This window comes from Globicephala melas, chromosome 3, assembly GCF_963455315.2.
Source record: "Globicephala melas chromosome 3, mGloMel1.2, whole genome shotgun sequence".
Lineage (NCBI taxonomy): Eukaryota > Metazoa > Chordata > Mammalia > Artiodactyla > Delphinidae > Globicephala > Globicephala melas.
In genome coordinates, this window is record NC_083316.1 from 167,211,768 (window position 1) to 167,232,648 (window position 20,881).

The 20,881-nt window shown below is 55.1% G+C and overlaps 1 protein-coding gene across 1 annotated transcript in view; it reads left to right on the top strand.

The window, feature by feature from the left end:
* Positions 1-388: 388 nt before the first annotated feature.
* Positions 389-20,881, top strand: part of PTPRS (protein tyrosine phosphatase receptor type S) — a 111,684-nt gene continuing 91,191 nt past the window's right edge. Inside the window, exon 1 of the mRNA XM_060295556.1 lies at positions 389-542. The gene's annotated coding sequence lies outside the window, so the exon portion shown is untranslated. The remainder of the gene's footprint in view (positions 543-20,881) is intronic.

The following is a 20,881-nucleotide window of genomic DNA, read 5'->3' on the forward strand; positions in this document are numbered from 1 at the left end:
GAAACGGGCCCCCCAGAGGGGGCTGCATTTTACACGGAGGGCACTGGGGAGCCATGGCAGAGTTTACAGCAGCACATGGCAAACACCATGGCCTTTGGGCCAAGCGCCCTGGGGCTAGCGGGCGGACCCGCGGACAGACGGGTACCCCGGGCTGACGCCGCCACCCACGTGTCGCGCGAAGCCCCACGCCCCACGTGCTCCCACAGCCCTTTAAACGCCTAGGGCCACGTGACCCCGCCGAGCCGCCTCATTGGACGGGGGGCGTGGCGACTACGCGGCTGCGCAGTGACACGCCCGTGCCAGCCCCGCCCCGGCCCCGGCCCCGCCCCCAGCCGGCGGCGGCGGCGCTAGCGGAAGGGATGACGTCACCGACTGGGGGGGCGCGCGAGCCGCAGTGAGTGTCCTCGCGCCGCCCGCCCGGCAGCCCGGCCGGCGCGCGCACGCCGCGAGCCGCTGGCGCTCGGGCTCCGCTCGAATCCCATGCAACAGCCAGGATGTGAAGCGGGGCAGAGCCGGGGAAGCCCAGCCCAGCCAGCCTCCAGGTAAGGGGGGGAAAAAAATCATGAATTCGATTTAAAAAAATGCAGGCGCTCCAATGGGGTTCTCGGAGGCAGCGGAGTGGGCAAAGCGCCGGCTTTGTGCCGGGGAAGCCTACACGGCCATTGTGCTTGGAGGATGCTCCGTTGCAGCCGGCTGCACGCCCAGCCGCTGAGCCTGGCAAGCTGCGTCCGAACAATGCCCCTGAGGGGCTGGGTCGGGGCAGACAGGGGCAGCGGGGAGGGCTCGGCGGGCGGGGTGGGGGGCTTCGCCGCGGCGGGGGAGGGGGCTGGGCTGGACTCGCCCGGAGCGCGGCGTTGGAAGCTGCCCAGCGCCGCCGGCTGCACCACCCGGGGCTGCGGGCGGGGCAAAGGCGCGGAGGGAGGACGCGCGTGTGTGGGGAGGGGGTGCTGGCCCCAGCGGCGCCCGGCCAGGCTCCCCGGCCGGGTCCCGGAGGCAGGGAGCGCCCCGGAGTGGAGACCAGCCCGGGACAGTCGGCTCCCGGTGGGAGCGAGGGGGGCACCGACTGGCCGGTGCGCTCAGGGCCGCTGCTCTGCCCGCCACCTTCGCTCTCCAATCCCCCTCCCCTAGAGAACCCCCCTACTCAATGCTGTCTCCCCCTAGTGCCCTCCCGGCCTCATCTATCCTTTGGTGGGGAGCCTTCCGCTACCTTAGCCTTGCCCCACCCTACTGTGGCCCCAGCTCCCCCTCCCAGTTTCCCCAGGTGGGGCAAAGCAGCCCCCAGCCCCAGGGACTCTGGCGGACGGGCGGGCGCGCGCGCCCGGCCCCCGACCTCCCTTCGGAGCTGGGGGCCCCGTGGGGATCCCGGGAGAGGGGAAGCCGCCCCTGGAGCTGCCAGCCTCGCGGGTTCTGCACGCCCCGGGAGCCCCCTCGGGGGCTGCGGGGGGGAGGGGCGGTGACGTCATCCCGGGGGCGGAGCCGTCGGAACCAGGTTGAAGGGGGTGCGGGTGGGGGGGCGCCGTGCCCGGAGGGAAGCCCTCCGAGTTCGAGCGCCCATACTCTGAGCGCAAGGGTTTTGGCCGGGTTGCGGCCAAGTTCACTGCTCCTTACGGAAATCACTCCCAAATTTAGAATTCCACCCTCCCCCCCTCAGCACACAAACAAATCCTGGGCACTTACCCCCACGAAACTCCCCCTAGATCAGAGAACTCTCCTTCGTCTGCCTTCTCTCCAAAATTCCCAAATCAGAGAATCCACCCCAAAGTGGAATCTTTTTTTCAGCCACACCCCCCCCAAATCTAGAGCCTCCTCTTCAGTGATTCTTCCCCGATTTCAAATCCTCCTCTAGGAGCCGTAAATAAGCAGCTTTTGAGCGTCCTTTCCTCTGCAACCCTTCCTCAAATTTAGCCACCCCCTAGGGTCCTCATCCCCCAAATTAACAAACCTCCCCAGCGCCTTCGTCTGGGGGGTGCCTCCCCTCCCCCTCTCGGGCTCAGCTGGGATTCCCCTTTCCCCCCATCTCCATCTGGGGGAGTCTTCATTCTGAGTGTGGGGCCCTTCTGCCTCTGGCCAAACCCCTGAAAAACCAGCCTGGCCCCCAGCTCGCGAAGAGGTGGGTGGGCGTCTGAGGTGTCCAGGCTGGGTATTAGGACTCTGAGAAGCGGGGACAAAAGCCGGAGGGTCCCCGAGGGTCCCGAGGACAGGGACCCACCTGCTCTGGGTTCCCATTGGTCTCCTCGCGCCCCCTCCCAGGACTTTGGCTGCCGGGGTTCTAGTCTTCCCTTGATGTTCCCCATTGTTGCTGTTCCTGGGGTGCAGGGGGCAAGGGTTCCTTTTGTTTGGGGTGCCCTGCTTCCCCCTCTGAGCCACCTTGCGCCAGTGAGAAGAGAGAGCCAGCCCGCGCCTCTACTTCTGTGATACCAACCGCCGCTGCTGGAGCTTTTATTAATCGCTGAGGGACTCTGTCGATTCTACCATTTGCATAGCTCCCCTCCCCCTCCCAGGGTCCCCTTCCTTTGTGCCCCCTCCCCCTGCCAATCTCGCCTACCTTCTGTCCCTCAGCTCTCTTCTTCCTCTGCCAGCTGATACTTTGGCTGCGGAAGGCAGGCAGCTGGGGCTGGGGGGCGGCTGCTTCCCACCCCCCAATCCTAGAGCCCACCAACTTGGGCCTGGGTCTCTGGCTGGCTCCCCTTACCCGCCCCCAACAATGCCCTCCGAGAGGCATCTCTTGATGCCCGCTGTTGTGTCTCCATTCTTCCCCCTCCAGAAAGCTTCGTCTTGCCCTGTGCCCGGGCCTGGGGGACACCTTCACCATGATGGTGCACTTCTGCCTGGGGCCCCGGCCCCCCCCCAGCCCCCTGGGGGCAGCCACCCGCCATACTTGATTGCCCTGAGAGTTTGGTATAATTGGGCACAGGCAAACAAAACGTCGTGGGAGACCCGGCCTACCTGGTGAGCTCATGCGCTTTTCTATTCCTGCCACCCAGCCGAGGACATTGGCCCCCCAGGAGGGGACGGGGGCTGGTGTTGTCATGTCGGTGGCCATCCTGCGAGGAGAGGCCACGCCTGGCCCACTCCTCACCCTCTGCGGGGACAGGGGGATGGGTCATTCTGGTGTGGCCGGGGTGTGGCATTGGAAGGCGCTGCTGGGGTGTGGGCTGGGCTCCTTGGGGGAACCCTCCTCCCTCAGGGACCCTGGCCTTGTGGTGGGCACAGAAAGAGGAGCACTGCCAGCCAGGCGCCTGCCTGCTGCCCGCACAGGAATCATCGCCCACTGACCGTGCTTCTGTTTCTAGCTCCTTGCAGCATTCCAAGCACCTTTCTTTTTCCCCTGCTTCCCAGGGGATCCCGGGCATCTTCACATATCTGTGGGCCCCATTCAGAGACATGGGGCATTTTTTTCCCAACAGTGGGGCTGTGGTTCTGGGCCGAGGTGTCAGGACCAGGTGGAAGGGGAGAAGCTCCCTGGATGTCAGGGATTTAGTTGTGGCATCTGGGGGGACAATTCTGGAGCCATCACTGTGCGCTCATTTTCTTCTTTGGGCTGTTCAGAGCGTGGGGCTTTGCCTGGTATTCCCTAGACCCGGGACGGGTTGGGGAGACAGATCCACTTCCCCTCAGCAAACGGCTTTCCAGGGGTGACTCGATTTCCCCTCCTGCCTTCTGGGTTGGCACTGAACAGCCTGTCGCAGGTGTTGGAGCACAGCGCACCTCCAGCTGCCGCTCCCAGGAGCCAGGCGCTAGGAGACCTGTGGCTTCGCTGATTACTCCACCGAACAATGGTCAGCGAGGTGGCTGGGAAGGGGCAGGCAGGAACGGGCAGGGACTACGTGGCTCTGAGGCGCGGCACCCGGGAGCCCCAGGTTCACCTGCTTCGCGTGACTTTAGCGTAGCCATTGCGTATGGGGGGGGGGGGGCATTGAGAGACTTCAGGAAGGGGAGGAAAACCCTAAAAATAAAGACGGATATTTATAAACCTGGCGGGTTTGGGGGATAATTGACAAAGCTTAATGTTTGCAGCTGAAAGCTATCCCCGCCCCACCCCACCCCCCACCCCCAGATGGAGCGCATTAGGTTCCATTTGTAGAGTCATCTGGAGCCTGAGAAAGGTCCTTGGGAAGTGCAGTGGGCTTGGCCAGCACGTTGCGGGCCGTGGCTCCCTTTCTGGGGGTAGAGGGAGGGCTTGTGCTTCTGGAAAGAGGCAGGGGGCCTAGGCAGGGGCGCTGAGATGCCACCCCGCTTTCCTCTGCACCTAGGACAGCCTCCTGGCACACCCTCCGTGGGTGGGTGGCCTGTTTCCCAGAATTTGCAAGGAGGAGGTGCCCCTCTCTGCCCTTGCCCTGTCCTTCCCCGCTACAAAATATGCCTGGCGGGGGAGTGTGGAGAGACCCCAGCTGCCCGCCGCGCAGGGGGGCTCAGCCTCCAGTGGGGACAGTGGGCAAGATCCAGGTGCCAAGCTGACAAAACCCCGTGTGGGTCCGTGGACAAAAGTCACACCACTGCGCTGGGGAGGATGAGGGCTTTTCAGATGGTTTCAAACATTTTGTCTGACTTCAGCCTGGAACCAGAAAGCTCCTGGCTTATAGCCGGAGAAGATGGGGTGTTGGAAGGGGGTGAAATTCAAGCGCATGTCTGCCTGTCACCGGGAGGACGGACAGCCCGGACATGGGCAGATCTTAGCTTGGGATGCACAGGAAGCGGTGATACCTGGGTCTGCTGACCCGGCGGTCCAACTTGTCACCCCCTCTGGCCTTCTAGAAGCTCACGGATTTCGAGTGTGGTTTGTGGGTTTTTTCCCCCTTCTCTCTTTTTTCTTTAAGGAAAGAAAAGGCACACACACACACACACACACACAAAGGGAAAAAAAAAAGAACCCCGACGTACCATTTCTGTCTTGTCTCTGATATTTCAGAAGCGTTGTCGGGGGGCGGGGGGCGGGGTGTTGTGTGTGGGGAGCATGAAAAAAATCAATTGGCTTACACTTCTGCAAAGGCGAAAATTAACAAGCGGGTGGGAGTGACTCACGGACAGGCCCCGACTTTCGTGTTGCTTTATTTTTGTCTCTCTTCTCTCTCCCCTCCTCTGAGGAGCTGCCGATACCGCTGCCCCTCCCCCGGGTCTGGCCAGGCTGGACCTGGGGGTTGGTGCTATTCCGGGCTGGCCGTGGAATCCCGAGCTGGCCGTGGAATCCCTCTCCTGTTCTCGGAATCGAGGCGCCCTCCCAGTCCTGCGGAGGCCAAAAGGATTCCAGACCTGAAAACACACCGAGGTTTCTTTCCCCGGAGATCCCCATACTCATTCCCATGGATTCCACCCTGATCTGGGGCTTGGAGCTTGGGTTTCTGGGTCACAGTGACCCCGCTCCCATAAATACCCTTTTTTTGAAGCAGATTTTCTCCAGAACTCCCTGGATGGTCCCTGCGGCTTTTGAGTTTTTTTCGGTTTGTTTTTTGAACTCTTTGCTATTACATTAGTCCCCTGTAGGAAGGCCAGGCGTTTCCTCCTAGGGTAACTGAAAATCCCGATTTTTTTGTTTCCTGGTTCTCTCCTTCCTCTCTCCCTCTCTGTGTGGCATCGCCTCTGCCCTTTAACCTCTCTGTGTGGGAGCCTTCTCACTTGCAAAATGAAGTTATGCCTCTGGCTTGGAGGGGGGCGCTGATTTCCAGCACCCACCCTACTGTGCATACTTGGGCTGGTTGGTTGACCTCTCTGTGCTCCTTCATCTCTAAGATCGGAGCAATCACAGCCTGCTTCATGGCAAGCCGGGACAGGAGATGCTGTGGGTAAAGCGCCTCCCTCAGCTCTTGGACGTGTCATCGGTTGCTGGCTGCATCTGTCTTATGACGCCCGGCCCCCAAATGGTGTCGCATCCTCAGTGCCAGAGGCCTGGGACCCTCGGATGGAGGCAGGCTAGGTGGAGTGGGGCCGGGAAGATGCTCTATTGTCGTGCTGTCGTGTGGGTAATGGAGTGTTGGTGGAGATTCAGGGGTTCTGGGGAAGGGAGGTCGATGCGTCTGTGTGTGTATAATTTAATGCCACTTATAATTAACCCTGTGATCAGCAAATGAGGGGATGTCGGGGGATAATAATAGCTGCTCTGACTTATTTGGGGTTGGTGCCCGTGCCAGGTCCTACGCTGAGTAAGCACCTTAGGAGCATGCTCGGAACCCCATTTTGCAGACAGGGAAACTGAGGCACAGAGAGAGGTCTTCACTGGCCTGAGGTCACACAGTCCACAAGTGACAGAACTGGAAATCTTACCCAGGACTAGTGGCTGCCAGAACCTGAAGTCTTAACCCCTGGGAAGGAGCTGGGGCTCTGCCCCATTGTCAAAGAAGTAGCTTTGATGACGGTTCACCTGCTGGGCGCGAGTCACTGTGGAGACTCCGGGGCTCCCAGCTGCCTTCCTCAGAGGGTAAGAGTATGGACGCCGGTCTGAGGTTGCTTGGTTTCAAATCCCGGCTCTGCCTCTCGCTGGCTGTGTGACCTGGGGCAAGTTGCTCAACCTCTCTGTGCTTCCATGGTCACATCTGTAAAATGGAGAGTAATGCTATCCACCTCATAGCTTTGTTGGGAGGATTAAATGAGTTAATGCGTGTAAAGTGATGTGTTGATCCATAGCCAGACCTGCCCGGTGGGGGCTCCCCAGCAGCACCCCCCAACCCTCAGCCCCTCACGGGGTCTAGCATGGGAGAAACATTAGGATGACTCAGCCACTGCAAACTGGGGCGTTCCCCGTCACTGGCTGCCTAATCAAGGCCGCCCCACTTCTGCAGCAGGACCGGGCCAGGGCCTGGCAGGATCTGAGCCATGGGAAGCCAGACAAGGCAGGCGGAGAAGGCAGGTGGCTCCCGCACTCCTGAGACCTCAGACAGTGGCCCCCCGACTTCCAGAGCTATGGTGGATCTGGGTGAGTGCCTGGGGGGAGGTCCGGGACAATTCAGGGCCGTGTGGGCTCAGCTTTGCCTCGGGCCCTGCTGAGAGGTGCTCAGGAAAGCAGTCAGTTTATAAGCTTGGTGTGTGAGCCGTCATTCCTTCATTTGCCGATGCATTCATTCAGTCAATCAGTATTTGTTGAATACCGGCGGCCAGAGAACTCAAGAGCCAGACTCTGGGTTCAAATCCCAGCTCTGCTGCTCACCAGCTGTGGGGCCTCAGACTATGTATGTAGACCAGCTGTGGAGCCTCGGACTAGTTAGGTAGCGGCCGTGCGCCTCAGTTTCCTCATCTGTAAAATGGGTGCTTTGGTGTTGCTTTACTCATGAACAAATACATGCCAGGTAGACAGAAAGCGCTTTGTACATTCTTTTCCTTTCTTTCTTTTTGTAAATAAAAGCAAATGAAAGTTGAATTCTGGGGATACAGCAGGTAAACAAGGCAAGCTCGGTCCTCCATCCCCTGGACCCTGCAGTCTGTTGGGAGAGGCTGAATACATAAATAAGCTAAGCAAGAAAAAATATCGGCTGCAGTAGGGCTCTGCAGAGACTGGAAATCCCGTGGCCCCCGACAGGTCACCAGGCTACTGTTTTGTCTGGGGGTGGGCATCAGGGGGACCTCTCTGAGTTGAACAGGTATTGGGAACAGCAGGTGCGAAGCTGGGAGGTGGAGCATCTTCAGCTGTGTGTGGCAGGAGGTGAGGGAAGCAGAAGCAAGAGGTGGGTGACCACATGGGGTCCCGACACTGAGGAGTTCACATTGCAGTTTCCACACGTGCAGCTAGAGTTTGCTGAAAGCCCCCAGAGCTTGGGTGCAAAGATCATTGCTAGTGGAGACCTGGGAGTTGGGGAAACACCTCTTGGAACAACTGTCATGCCGAGGCCCAGAGAGGGAGAGCAACTTGCCTAAAGCCACACAGCCATGCCTGCCTGCCTGCCTGCCCGCCCGCCCGCCCGCCCGCCCACCCGGCTGGGCCTCGCACTAGAAGGGTGGGCTGGATGTCTTCACACCAGTCCAGAGAGGGTAACATGGCAGAACAAACGTTTGGATACCAAGGGGGAAAGGGAGGCGTGGGGTGAATTGGGAGATTGGGATTGACATATATACACTATTGATACTGTGTATAAAATAGATAACTAATGAGAACCTACTGTATAGCCCAGGGAACTCTACTCAGTGCTCTGCGGTGACCTGAATGGGAAGGAAATCCAGAAAAGAGGGGATATATGTATGTGTATAGCTGATTCACTTTGCCGTACAGTAGAAACGAACACAACATTGTAAAGCAACTATACTCCACTAAAAATTAAAAAAAGAAAAAAAGACATGGCAGAAATGTCATTCTCAAACCCCAGTGCGCACGCATCAGGGCTGGGCAGTTCATGCCAAGGGGTGGTGGGCACCAGACGGGCAGCCCTGAATGGCTCCACAGCCAGATCTGCTTGGTTTTCCAAGATAAACCAGAAATCTAGATTTTTTTTTTTTTTACATGAAATTGCCCTATTTTTCCATTCTTTGATCGTTCTTCTCCTTACAACACCTCCGTTTGCCAGTTGTGTGGACTCGACAGCTCACTTGCCGTCCCCAAGCCTCAGTTTCCCGGGCTGTAAAATGGATCGAAGAATCACAGCCACATTGAGGAGTTATTTGGAGGCAGCGGCGCGATTATTCACAGGGAGGGCGGAGAACAGGGCCTGGGCCAGCAGCTGCACTCGATAAACGTTGGCTCTGATTATATTAATATTGGTCATAATGATAAACTTAAATGCTACACAGAAGGAAGCCGGCTCGTCCCACGGGGCAGGGCTGTGACTTATCTTCTGTCTGCGGGACCCGTTCCTCGCCTCTTGTCTTTTCCGGAAATACCTGTTTGCTCCCGGGGCTGGGGCACCGGGTCACCTGCGTTATCAGTAGAGTTCATGACAGTGGTTCTCAACGAGGGGCGATTTCGCTCCTCCAGGGGACACAGGGCGATGTCTGGGGACATCTGTGGTCATCACGACTGGGGGCTCTCCTGGCATCGAGCAGGTGGGGTCAGGGATGCCGCTTAACATCCCGCAGCGCCCAGGATGGCCCCCCACAGAGAATGATCAGGTTCTAAATGTCAGTAATGCTGAGCCTTAGAAAACCTGATTTGTGCTCCAGACCCCAGTGGTGAGAGAAATCAGGCGGCCGGGCCATTGGCTTGTCCATGAACGTCCGCCTCCCGTGCCTTGCACCGTCTTGCTGGACTCAAACGCCGAGACTGCTAACGGGTTCCCGCTGCCCACCTGTCCCGGCCCCACGGCCCAGTTGATTATCACAAGCGGGTAGTTGCGCCTGACGTATGGATTCTAGAAGCACGAACGGCTGGGGTTTCTGGTGACAGTGCTGGATCTGGGAGATGGAGGGGCTGCTGCGGGCAGGTCTTTCCCCTTTTTTCCCACCTGGCCTTTGGAGGCCGGAGCACTAAGTTCGAATCCTGGTACAGGCCCTACCTGGTTGTGTGAGGTGACCCCTTATTCCCTGCCCCCAGCCTCACTTTCTCATCCATGAAATGGGAATACATCTTGCCTGCTGTGTCATTGGGAGTTAAATGCTGTCACGCTGCTAGGGGACCTGGCACCCAGGGTACACAAGCAGGGACTAAATGACTGTGCTCTCCCATCCCCCATCTTCATGAACCGCTGGGGGAGATGTGGATGGAGCTCCACACCCACAATTTCCCAAACAACTGCAACGGAGGAGAGATAACCCAAACAGGCATGCAGTCCCCGTCATGGAGCCTACACTGCGTGTCTGGCCCTGGGCTCCGGCTTCACTCAAATTTTCTCCTTTCATCCTTAGAACAGCCCTGAGAGGTGGCAGCTGTCGCCCCACCTGGCAGATGGGGAAACTGAGGCACGGAGTGAGGATGAGAAACTGGCACGCTGGAGCCTTTTCCTGGGGCTGCCTATGTGCCCACAGGCGAACTGAGGTGGCATTTCTGTGCTTGTGGAGGTTCAGGGGGTCTTTACTTGGTTGAATGATCTGCTCTTGCTTTCTTGAAATTCTTTTTTTTTTTTTTTAAAGAAGATGTTGGGGGTAGGAGTTTTTATTAATTAATTTTTCTGTGTTGGGTCTTCGTTTCTGTGCGAGGGCTTTCTCTAGTTGTGGCAAGTGGGGGCCACTCTCCATCGCGGTGTGCGGGCCTCTCGCCATCGCGGCCTCTCTCGTTGTGTAGCACAGGCTCCAGACGCGCAGGCTCAGTAGTTGTGGCTCACGGGCCCAGTTGCTCTGCGGCATGTGGGATCCTCCCAGACCAGGGCTCGAACCCATGTCCCCCGCATTAGCAGGCAGATTCTCAACCACTGCGCCACCAGGGAAGCCCTGAAATTCTTAATTTTTGCACAAGGAGGCTCTGCGGTTTCATTTGGCCCAGCTGGAGCACGTAGCAATTATGGAGCCAGAAGGCTGGTCACACAGAAGGAGGGACATGTTGTCGGCTGGTCTGGATGTGAGATATGTTTTTGCCTCTTACGAGCTGTGTGACTTCAGGGAAGTTGCTTTGCCTCTCTGGTTGGCACACCCAAACCCTGCTTGCCAGCCAGTCCCCTGCCGGCTTCTCCATCCACTCCCTCCTCACTCATTCTGTACCAACCACCTTGACCTTCCTTCTTCTCCCACCTCCAGGCCTTTGTCCTTGCTGTTTCCTCCGCCAGGAGCTCCGTTTCTGGCCAGGCCAACCCTATCCAGCCAGTGTTCCCCAGCACTCTTTTTATTTTACTTCTTCAGTTGCTGTTTTGCGGTCTGTCTGCCCCCCTTTTCAGGATGGGAGTTCCACCTGGCTCCCCCTCCCCAGACCTGGTTTTGGAGAGCCACTGCCCTCCTGCACTAGACCCAGCGTGTCTAATTGTCCAGATTAGGTGGGTCATGGTGGCTGGGAAAGCCCCGCATCAGGCGGCTGAAACGCCCTGACTCAGTTCCCACTGCCCTGGGCAGGGAGGCTAGGAGACCAAGTCCCCAGTGGAGGTGCTGTGTGACCTCGGCCGCTTGCCTGCCCTCATGAGTCTCTGCATGTCTGAGCTGTTTGGCGCAGAAGCCATGATGATTGGCTGCTGAGAGCCAGGGGCCCTGAGGCCAGGTGTCATGGGGTCAGGGAACCCTGAAACAGTCCATGAGGTTTCTTGTCTCCTGGGGAGGACGTGAGAAGCCCAAAGGAGCAGGGAACCCCCAAAGGGCATAGTAACTGGGCCAGGGGATTTTTAAGATTCAAGGAGCCCTGATGTTCATTTGACACCGTGTGCATCCGGCCAGATAGGTAGAAAAGTCACTGAGGAGCCCCCAGGAATGGGCCAGGCTTTCTTTGAGGGATTGAATCTTGGCCTCACGCACAGCATGACCCTGGGCCTCAGTCTCCTTGTCTAAAATGGGAGCAAAGACTGTCTCTTGAATGATTAGAAAGATCTGTACCGACTGTGCTTGGAAACTGCTGGCATGGCAAAGATGGAACTGGCTAAACATCGTACAATACAGCATGATGGTGAATGCCTTCTGGGGGCAAACTGGGGGACCTGCATACAGAGCTTTGGGGGACAAAGGGTTTGGGGGTCCTGGGAGCAGCAGGGCCCAAGTCTGGCTTCTCCCAGGGGTGTCGAGTCTCCTGCTACAGTGCTGAGAGCAGGCTGGCAGGAGGCCTGCCCCAAGACCACCTGAGCCGCGGTGGGGAAACTGAGTCACACCTGTGTGGCCAGAGCCCTCGACAGGTGCAGGGGGTCAGTTCTGACCTTCTAGTTCTGTGCCTCAGTCACCCTGTGGGCTGCGTCGAGGCCTCTGGACTCCGCATCCAGTGCTCTCCCCGACATCACCCAAATTTCAGTCACTCACTTTGACGTGTGCCTTTTGCCCCATCTACCTGGTCCTCCTAGTGACTTGGTAGTTTTCTTGAAACCCATTCTCTTTGAAAACTTAAAGGAGAAAAATTTGTCTTACTCTCATGAATGGGCAACCTGGTATGTCCTTGACATAAGAAGGCAGAACCTTTGAAATAAATGTGATGAGAGCCAAAAGAAAAAAAGAAGAAAAAATGGACATTAAATCATCCTGCTACCGCCACAGGCTTAGAGCAGAGGCCAAGGGCTACTGAGGCGTTAAAGCCCAGTTTGCACCCACCGGAGACTTCCAACCTCGAGAAGGCTGGAAAAAGCCGGGGATGGGGATGGCGCCCTTGCTGGTTGAGTTCATGTGGCTGAACATGGCTAGAACCGTTCGGGGGTCTCCACCTTCCGACCAGGGTGCTAGGACTTTCTTGTGTGTGTCTTGAGTATTCCTTCTCAACAGCCTGGGGAGAAGGTTATTTCTCCCTGAATTCAATTAATGAGCCTATTAAAAACTATTTATTTTCCCTGACAGTTGTTTACCAAGGAGAAGGAGATGAATTGGCTGGGCGTCCTCACCAGGCAGGCGCAAGGTGGGATGGGAGATGCCTGGTGCCTTGGGCCCAGGTGCTTAGCGAGCACAGACCGTAGGTGGGGTCCTGCCTTCCGAGGGGCCCCTGGAAACACGGAGCCTGAACTTGGGCTGCGGCCAGTTTCTGACCTTGGGGTATTTGGGGAGGCGGAGCCTGGGATGAATGAAAAGCATCCTGGCATGGAGGCAGGGGGCTGGCCCTGATAACATCTGTCTTCTCTATGCAGGCCAAAGTCTCTCAGATACACTGGTTTGAAAGTAAGACCTAACCCCATCGGGCTACGTGTTTTTGGTGGGGTCTACCAATATCCCGTCTTTCTCCTCCACAGCAATTGAACCCTTTGACTTATCTAGGCACATAGCCACCTGGTGGAAAAAAAAAAAATTTCCCATTGTAACTTGCAGCTGTCTGTGCTATATGATTCAGTTCTGACCAGTGGGATAAATGAACAGAATTTCCTGGAAATGCCTTCAAAGGGAGGTAGTACATGCTTCCTTCTCCCCACCCCCAGCTGGAATACGGAGGTGATAGTAGGCACCCAAGCAGCCATTTTGGACCATGAGGCAGGTATCAGGGATAAGAATGGGGGATCAAAGAGATGGAAGGAGCCTGGACCCTGATGATTATGGGGTGGGCAAAATAGCCCTGAAAGGACGACCTGGGAGCTTCTTTTATGTGAAGGTGCCTCTCTTGTGAGTTTTTTGGCATCCGCCGCCCAACTTGATCCTAATAGCGGCAGTAGGTGAGCCTCAGGACACAGTGCTTTTCTTCCTTCTCTCCTCGGGTCTCTGCTCATTTTTAAGTGAGGCTTCCCCTGACCGCCCTGTGAAGATTTGCAAAGTTATTACTTGCGAAACGATTTGTAAGAGTGTTATTTGCAAATCCGCCTGTCTACCTGGCCACCATCTTCCCCTCTCCTGCTCTGCTTTTACTGGAATCGCTGTCGCCATCTCCATGTCTTATGCCTTTTACTTGTCATCCACCTCCCTTTCGGCCGTCTCCTCTGCTATGTCCACAGCAGCGCCTGTGCACAGTAGGGCCCCGTGCACGTTTTGCACCCACAGATCTCCGTTCACAGGGCAAGAGATGAGGCTCTGAGATGCCTGAGGTCCTCCAGCTGGCTCGTGGCAGCGCCTGCGTTGGCACCAACCAAGCAGGTGGCTCCCAGAGTTCTCCCTTTTCACTCGCCTCTCCCCCCTCCCCCTGCAGGCGGCCAGTTCGGGCCGCCCAGCGGCTGCTCCTGATCCTTCCTCCCGCCCCCGTGTTCTCACCTCGGCCTCCAGAAATAGCCCCTTTAAAATAGCTGTGTCCCTGCGTTCTGGGGCTTCTGCCTGCCCACGGACGTGATGCCGTGCTGACGGTCCAGCCTCTTTATTGCTGTGGGATTTTTAAAAATACAGTTGGTGTTAAGTGTTCCCCCCCCCCATTTTTACGCCTGAAGAAGCCCAGCCACCCACAGGCTGTTTCCATGCCGACACTTGTCATTTGGGGTTTCGCACTGTGTGTCCCCGTGGATCCTGACCCTCCATCGCGGCCAAGGGGTGTCTGGTTTGCAGAGCTGAGAGCTTCCACTGCAGGCTCACGCCAGCCCACAGTTCCAAGTCTGGTCAGGAAGCTCTGGGTCCGAGTCCCAGGGCTGCCTCTTGCTGGCTGTGTGGCCTCAGGCACATGGAGCAACTTCTCTGAGCCTCGGTTCACCGGTCTGTGAAATGGGGACATCTCGGGACCCAGGCACATGGCTGAAGTTCTCTGAGCCTCGGTATACCCACCTGGAAATAAGACCCCTGATGGTTTTTCACTCGGGCCAGCACACAGTGGGTGTTCTTGAGATGTGAGCCGACCTCGTTCTAGCACTCGGGCCACCTCTGAAACAGCCTGCATTACCCATCCCAGGGAAGGATGGAGTGAATTTGGTGCCAGGTCTGGGCACTGCCGCTTCTGGGGACCTTCAGGAAATCACTACCTCCCTCGGGGACTCAGTTTTCCTCATCTTTAGAATGGAGCATGTTACCAGATTGTTGGAAGATGGCTGAGGGATAAGGTACACTCGCTGTTTCCCCCTCCCCCACGAGGCCAAGGACACAGCCAATGGTCCGTAGGTGTTGCAGATGTTTTCCTGCCGTGTTTTATACTTGTATTCATTGAGACCATGTAGACTAGTGGTTAAGAGGCAGACTCGAGGACCAGATGGCTTGGATTCAAGTCCCAGCTCTATTCCTCATCTGCTGTGATTTCACCTCCCGGCCTCAGTGTCCCCATCTGTAAAACAGGGAAAATGATGACCCCACCCTCCCAGGGTCCTTGGGAGGATCCGATGAGTTAGCAAGGGTGAAGCCTTACTGCTGGGCTGCGAGTGAGGGTGACACGGCGCCCCTAAATAATACGTCTATTCCCTAAATAGTTATCAGGCACCTTCCAGAGCGGCACCTCTTCCTGGCAGCGGGATCGGGGAGGTGGATGCTTCTCGAGTCGGTCTGTTTGTTTGGCTTGGAGGTCCTGGCTCAACCTCTGGGGCCTCCCTTCCAACGGGGCAGGGATTAAACTGCCCGGAGGAACATGCCCATCCCAGGCCACAGGCACCACGGAGGCCGCCCCTGCTTCCTGCGTTTCCTCAGCAGGTGTTGGCTGGAGGCTCAGGAAAGGGGGCAGAGGGCAGAGTCTAGGGATAGCTCAGAAATGGGGACAGGAAGGGCCCCCCGGAGGAGGCGTGGATTTGCTTCCTCCGCCAGCCAGCCCTGGAGGACCGGCGGCTGGTTCAGCTGTGGCTGCCGCCTCCCCACATCTGTGCCTTGTCATCCGGGCACCTACTGTGTGCTGGGTCTCTGCCGGGGCCCAGCGGGGAAGAAGAAGTGTATGCCTTTGTGGGGCTCATGTTCTGATCAGGAAGAGGTAATAAGCAACATAAACTATGTGTCATGTCAGGTGGTGATAAGAGAACACAGTAAAAGAGAAAAAGGGGTACGTGAGTCGAGGGATGAGGGCTGTCGTGTATGTTATTTAACTTTTTAAGTTTTAAAATTGATCTTTATTTTTTTAATCGATGTTTATTTTAAGTTTCTTTTTCTTTATTTTTTTTGCTGTACCGTGAAGCATGCGGGATCTTAGTTGCCTGACCAGAGATCGAACCCATGCCCCCTGCAGTGGGAGTGCGGACTATTAACCACTGGATCGCCAGGGAAGTCCCAGGGCCATCATTTTATTTTTATTTATTTTATTTTTATTTATGTGGTCCATTTTTTAAAGTCTCTGTTGAATTTGTTACAATACTGCTTCTGTTTTATGTTTTGGGGGGTTTTTTTGGCCGTGAGGCATGTGGGATCTTAGCTCCCTGACCAGGAATCGAACCTGCACCCCCTGCATTGGAAGGCGAAGTCTTAACCACTGGACCACCAGGGAAGTCCCAGGGCCATCATTTTAAATGGGGTTGTAGGGATGGCTTTTTATTGAGGAGTTGACAATTTGAGTAAAACCCTGATGGAGGCGAGGGAGGAAGCCAAGTGGCTGTGTCAGAGGAGAATGTTCTGGGCAGAGGGCACAGCCTGTGCAAAGGCAGCACCGTGCCTGGCGTGTTGGAGGAACATCGAGGAGGCCAGTGTGTCTGGAGCAGAGTGAGTGAGGGGGAGAGAGAGAGGAGGGGAGGGCAGGGAGGGGATGGGGTGGGGGCAGGTCATGTAAGAGCACAGGCAGGGAGGCCTTGGGCTTTTACCCAGAGGAGGGAGGTGGGTACCTGACTCAGACACTCACAGGAGCCCTTTGGCTGCTGCAGGGAGGCTAGACAGTGGGAGTGGGGGGCACAGGGCAGAGGAGACTGTACTGGTCCAGGCAGGATGGTGGGATGGAACAAGTAGAGACAGAAGATGGGGAGAAGTGGGAAGATTTGGGATAGAGTTTGAAGGCAGACTTTTCATAGGTTTAATCTTCATGGTAGCTCTGTGAGGCAGGGACTCTTATACCCATTTGGTGGGTGGAGAAACTGAGGCCCAGAGAGGTTGAGTCATTTGCCCAGTGTCACACAGCTAGATGTTGCACAGCGGCTGGGTGGCCTGGCTGGGGTGCAGCTTGCTCTCTAAGCGCTTCACATGTGTCACTTCCTCCTAATTTATGTATAGATTGACCCTCTTTAGTTATTTGTTTATTTAAAATTTTATTGGAGTAGAGTTGATTTACAATGTTGTGTTAGTTTCAGGTGTACAGCAAAGTGATTCCGTTGTACATATATTTATTCTTTTTCAGATTCTTTTCTCATATAGGGTATTACAGAATATTGAGTAGAGTTCCCTGTACTATACAGTTGGTCCTTTTTGGTTATCTATTTTATATATAGTAGTATGTGTATGTTCATCCCAAGGTCTGATTTATCCCTCCCCCCACGTCTCCCCCTTGGTAACCATAAGTTTGTTCTTTTTTTTTTTTAACATCTTTATTGGAGTATAATTGCTTTACAGTGGTGTGTTAGTTTCTGCTGTATAACAAAGTGAATCGGCTGTATGTATACATATATCCCCATATCCCCTCCCTGTTGCATCTCCCTCCCACCCTCCCTGTCCCACCCCTCTAGGTGGTCACAAAGCACCGAGCTGATCTCCCTGTGCTACGTGGCTGCTTCCCACTAGCTATCTATTTTACATTTGGTAGTGTATATAAGTCCATGCCACTCCATAAGTTTGTTTTCGATACCTGTAAGTCTGTTTCTGTTTTATAAATAAGTTCATTTGTATCTTTTTTTTTTTTACGCCGTGTATTTAAAGGCTCCTGTGAGGTTCAGTTCTCTTAGTCAAGATGTTGGCTGGGGTCCCCGCCCTGCCCTATTTCAGAAAAATACATTGTAAGTGCTGTTGGCAGGTAGACCGGGACAAAGCCAGGGATCCTGGATTTGAATCTGCCCTTACCTCTTACTTTGCTGTGTGACTTCATGGCCTTTGCCCAACCTCTCTGAACTCTCATTTACTGTGAAATCAGACTCAGCTATTTGCTCGTCATCCCAGTAATATGTTTTGAGCTCCTGCTGTGCGCCAGGTAGTTTTAGGCAGATTGGTTATTCCTGTCTTGACCACTGCAGCCCCCAAAATGTTAGTTGACAAAACCACAGTGCTTGGGCCACACGAGGGTGGGTGGGAGCCTTCCATGCATTATCAGTACCTTCCGTGGATCCCTTAGTGCGGGTGTCAGAGGCTTGGAGGGAAATCTTGGGCCAGCCACCCATGGGAAGTGCTAGGTGCCTGGGGCCTGGCCGCACAGGGACCGGTGCCACGTGCAGAACCCCGAGTCAGCAGCACTGGGGTGAAAAGCAATTCAGAAGAGGTGGGCTTGGAACACAGAGGTGGTTTAGAAAAACTTGAACCATATATTTTACTTACACTTTGCATTTATGTTCAGGAGAGAAAGTGATCAAAGTGTACGTCCAAAGAAGTCTAAAAAAGCTCTTTCAGTTGCTGTCAAATGATAATTCTGTGTGATAAGGAAGTCATGTCCAGTTTAATTGGCAGCATTTTTTCTTTCTTATTGACGCGTAATATAATTACGCAGCTTAAACTCAATGAAATACAGAAATCGTCAGCTCTGGAACTGGGATGAGGAAGAGGGAGAGGATGCAAGGCTCTGAGAGTGAACAATGGGAGGGGAGGTCAAAGAAGGCTTCCTGGAGGGGGTGGCAGCTGATCTGAGATGTGGTGGTTGAGTAGGAGTTACTTGGGCAGAGAGAGGAGGGAATGGTGTTCCAGGCAGAGGGAACAGCATGGGCAAGGATTCCCATGCAAAGTCACTGTGAGCCTTCAAGGTGAAGTGGTTAAATCTTGTGTCTTTCATGGGGCCCAGCTCATAGTAGGTGCTCACTGAATGGATCGTGGTAGATGTTAGACCAATAGGTCCGTAATAGGCAGCCGGTCGGTGGGCACGAGGTAGGTGCAAAGTAAGCAGGCGCTGCCCTCAGTCCCAGATCTGGATGATGCCGTGTGGACGTTGCTTGCCAGCATCTGCGTTCTGAAAGATCTGAGACCCAGAGGTTTGAGTCTGTTTGAAGTCCCTCAGCAGGTTGACTGTTGCGCAGGGATAACCTTGATGGTTATCCTCAGCTTCCTGCCATGCTACTAATGAAGCTCTATCCTCAGTTGCACAGTGGGCATGCAGCTTGAAAGGAGGAGAAACCCAAATCAACTGACTTTAGTTTTTTTTTTAAAAAAAGCAGATGGATTGATTGGCTCTTGTAACTGAGAAGACTGATGTTAGAATAGACCAGCTTCAGGCATGGCTTGATCCAGGGGCTCAGACAAGGATCCTTTAACTCTTTGTTAAAGAGAAAGAAAAGCAGACCCAGATTGCTTAAACTGCTTGCCCGAGGCCACTCAGCTAGGAGGTTAAGCCACAGTTCAGACTCGGGTTGCTCTGAATCTAAAGCCTGTGACTTGTCCCAAGCCAGGGAGTGATGACTCCATTTTACAGATGGGGAAACTGAGGTTCATGGAAGGGAAATGACTTACTTCGGGTCATTGAGTAAGCAAGGAGCAGAGCCTGGGACCAAACTCACATCAAACTCATGGTCTTGGACCTCATACCATATGGTTCTCTGTAAACACAGGTTGAATGGTGAGTTGGTCCAACTGAGGCAGAGCAGAGGAAAGGTTTGCCAGGGACCACATTGACCTTGGGCCAGGCTCTCCCCTCCCCCCACCAAAAGGGCCCACGCACACTCCCTCCTGCCACCCACCCTGGTTGGTTATGACTTTCCCCTCGCTCTTGATGAACACATCACAGGTGACAGGTCAGGAGGTCCCTGCTGGCCCTGGCTTCATGCCAGCTGTGGGTTCCGGCCAGCCCTGCCCATCTCTGTCACAGGAGGAAATGAGATTGGCAGCCAGTTGTTCTCTTCCGAGCCAGCCACCTCGCTCCCCGATGCCCGGTTTCCAACGTTTGCATTGATTGCTCAAGCCCTCCTCCCTTCTCCCCAGCAAACATCAGACCGACTGCTCAGTAACTCTCACCGTTTCCCTCTGAGCAGTCCTTCCTCTGCTCCCTTTGCCCTTGGGCATCTCCATGGCATTGGGCACCTACTGTCTACCAGGTGTTGAGCTCGACTGCTAGCAAGCTTTGTTCACCTCATCCTAGGTCAGGCTCTGGGCCCAGGTGACCTGTGCTCACATCCCCTCTTTGCCACCTCCAAGCTGTGTGACTTTGGGTAAGTGGCCTGACCTCTCTGAGGCTCAATTTTGTTTTCTGTAAAATGGAGAGAATTAGGTGATATATGTGTCTAGCAAATAATACATGGTCTTAAAATATTAGCAAGTATTCTTCTTCTTATTTCAGCATTAGTACCTCTAGGTCTGTTGGTCTCCTCTCTCCTTTCCCACACATCCTACACCCAACTCTCCCGTGCCATGCTTTTTCACAAACAGACTCAGTATGTACAGAGCCTTCATCTCCTTTTTCTGGGCTGTGTACTATGCCACTGGCTTGTCCAGCCCCTTCCTGACTGTCATGCCCACCCATCTCTCTCTTTCACTTTCCTGTGAGATGAGCTGCAGTGCTTTTCACACACAGGCTTCAAGCATGAGTAAGAGGTTCTATGTGGAATGCACGTTCTAGAATTCGCTGGATCTCACCTGGTCACCCTACAGAGTGTCTGTAATCTCCATTCCGGCCACCAGCAAGTGAGCACAGGCTTCCGCTTAACAGTTTAGTAGGATAGGAATGTTTTTATTCTTTGGCGGTTCCCACCAGACCAGTAGCAGAAACCTCCCATGGTTTCAGATCTAAAATTTTATTTTAGGCCCCAAGAAAAGCTTCTAAGTGTTGAGAAAATAATCACAGTGCCTCCTCTGGGTCCAAGATCCTGCTGGGGAGCATCTAGAGGTTCATCAGTGGATATTTATTGAGCACCTACTGTATGCTGGGCCCTGACCCAGGTGCTGGGAATAAAGTGGTGAAGAAGACAAGAAAAAGTCCTGTCCTTGTGAAGCATAGCAGGGAGAAGAACAATACAGAAATAAATAGGTTAAATATTTAAGGAGCTATAGCATGCCTTCAAGAAAAATGAAGCCAGGGAAAGGGGTAGGTGATAAGGAGGGACTATTTTAGTTATGGAATCAAGGTAGGCCTCTCTGAGGAGGTGACTTTTCAGTAAAGACCAGCAGGAGGTGAGAGAGTGAATTATGTGGCGATCCGGAGGAAAGGTGTTCCTGGGGTGGGGGTGCTGGGGGGAGAGCCGTGCAAAGGCCCAGGGACAGGACCATGCCTGGTGTGTGGAGGCCTGTGTGTCTGGAGCAGAGTGAGCAACGGGGAGAGAGGGAGGAGGTGAGGGCAGGGAGGGGAGGAGGGCAGGTCGTGCAGGACCTTGTGGGCTGAGGGGAGGACTTGGTTTTTTGCTCTCAGGGAGGTGGGAGCCCTGGAGGGCTGTGGGCAGAGGAGGGACGGGGCCTGACTCAGGTGCTCACAGGCGCCCTTTTGCCACTGCAGGAGCTGGGGAACAGGATGGGGGCGACTGCACTTGTCCAGGTGAGCGATGATGGGGCTGGACCAAATGGAGAC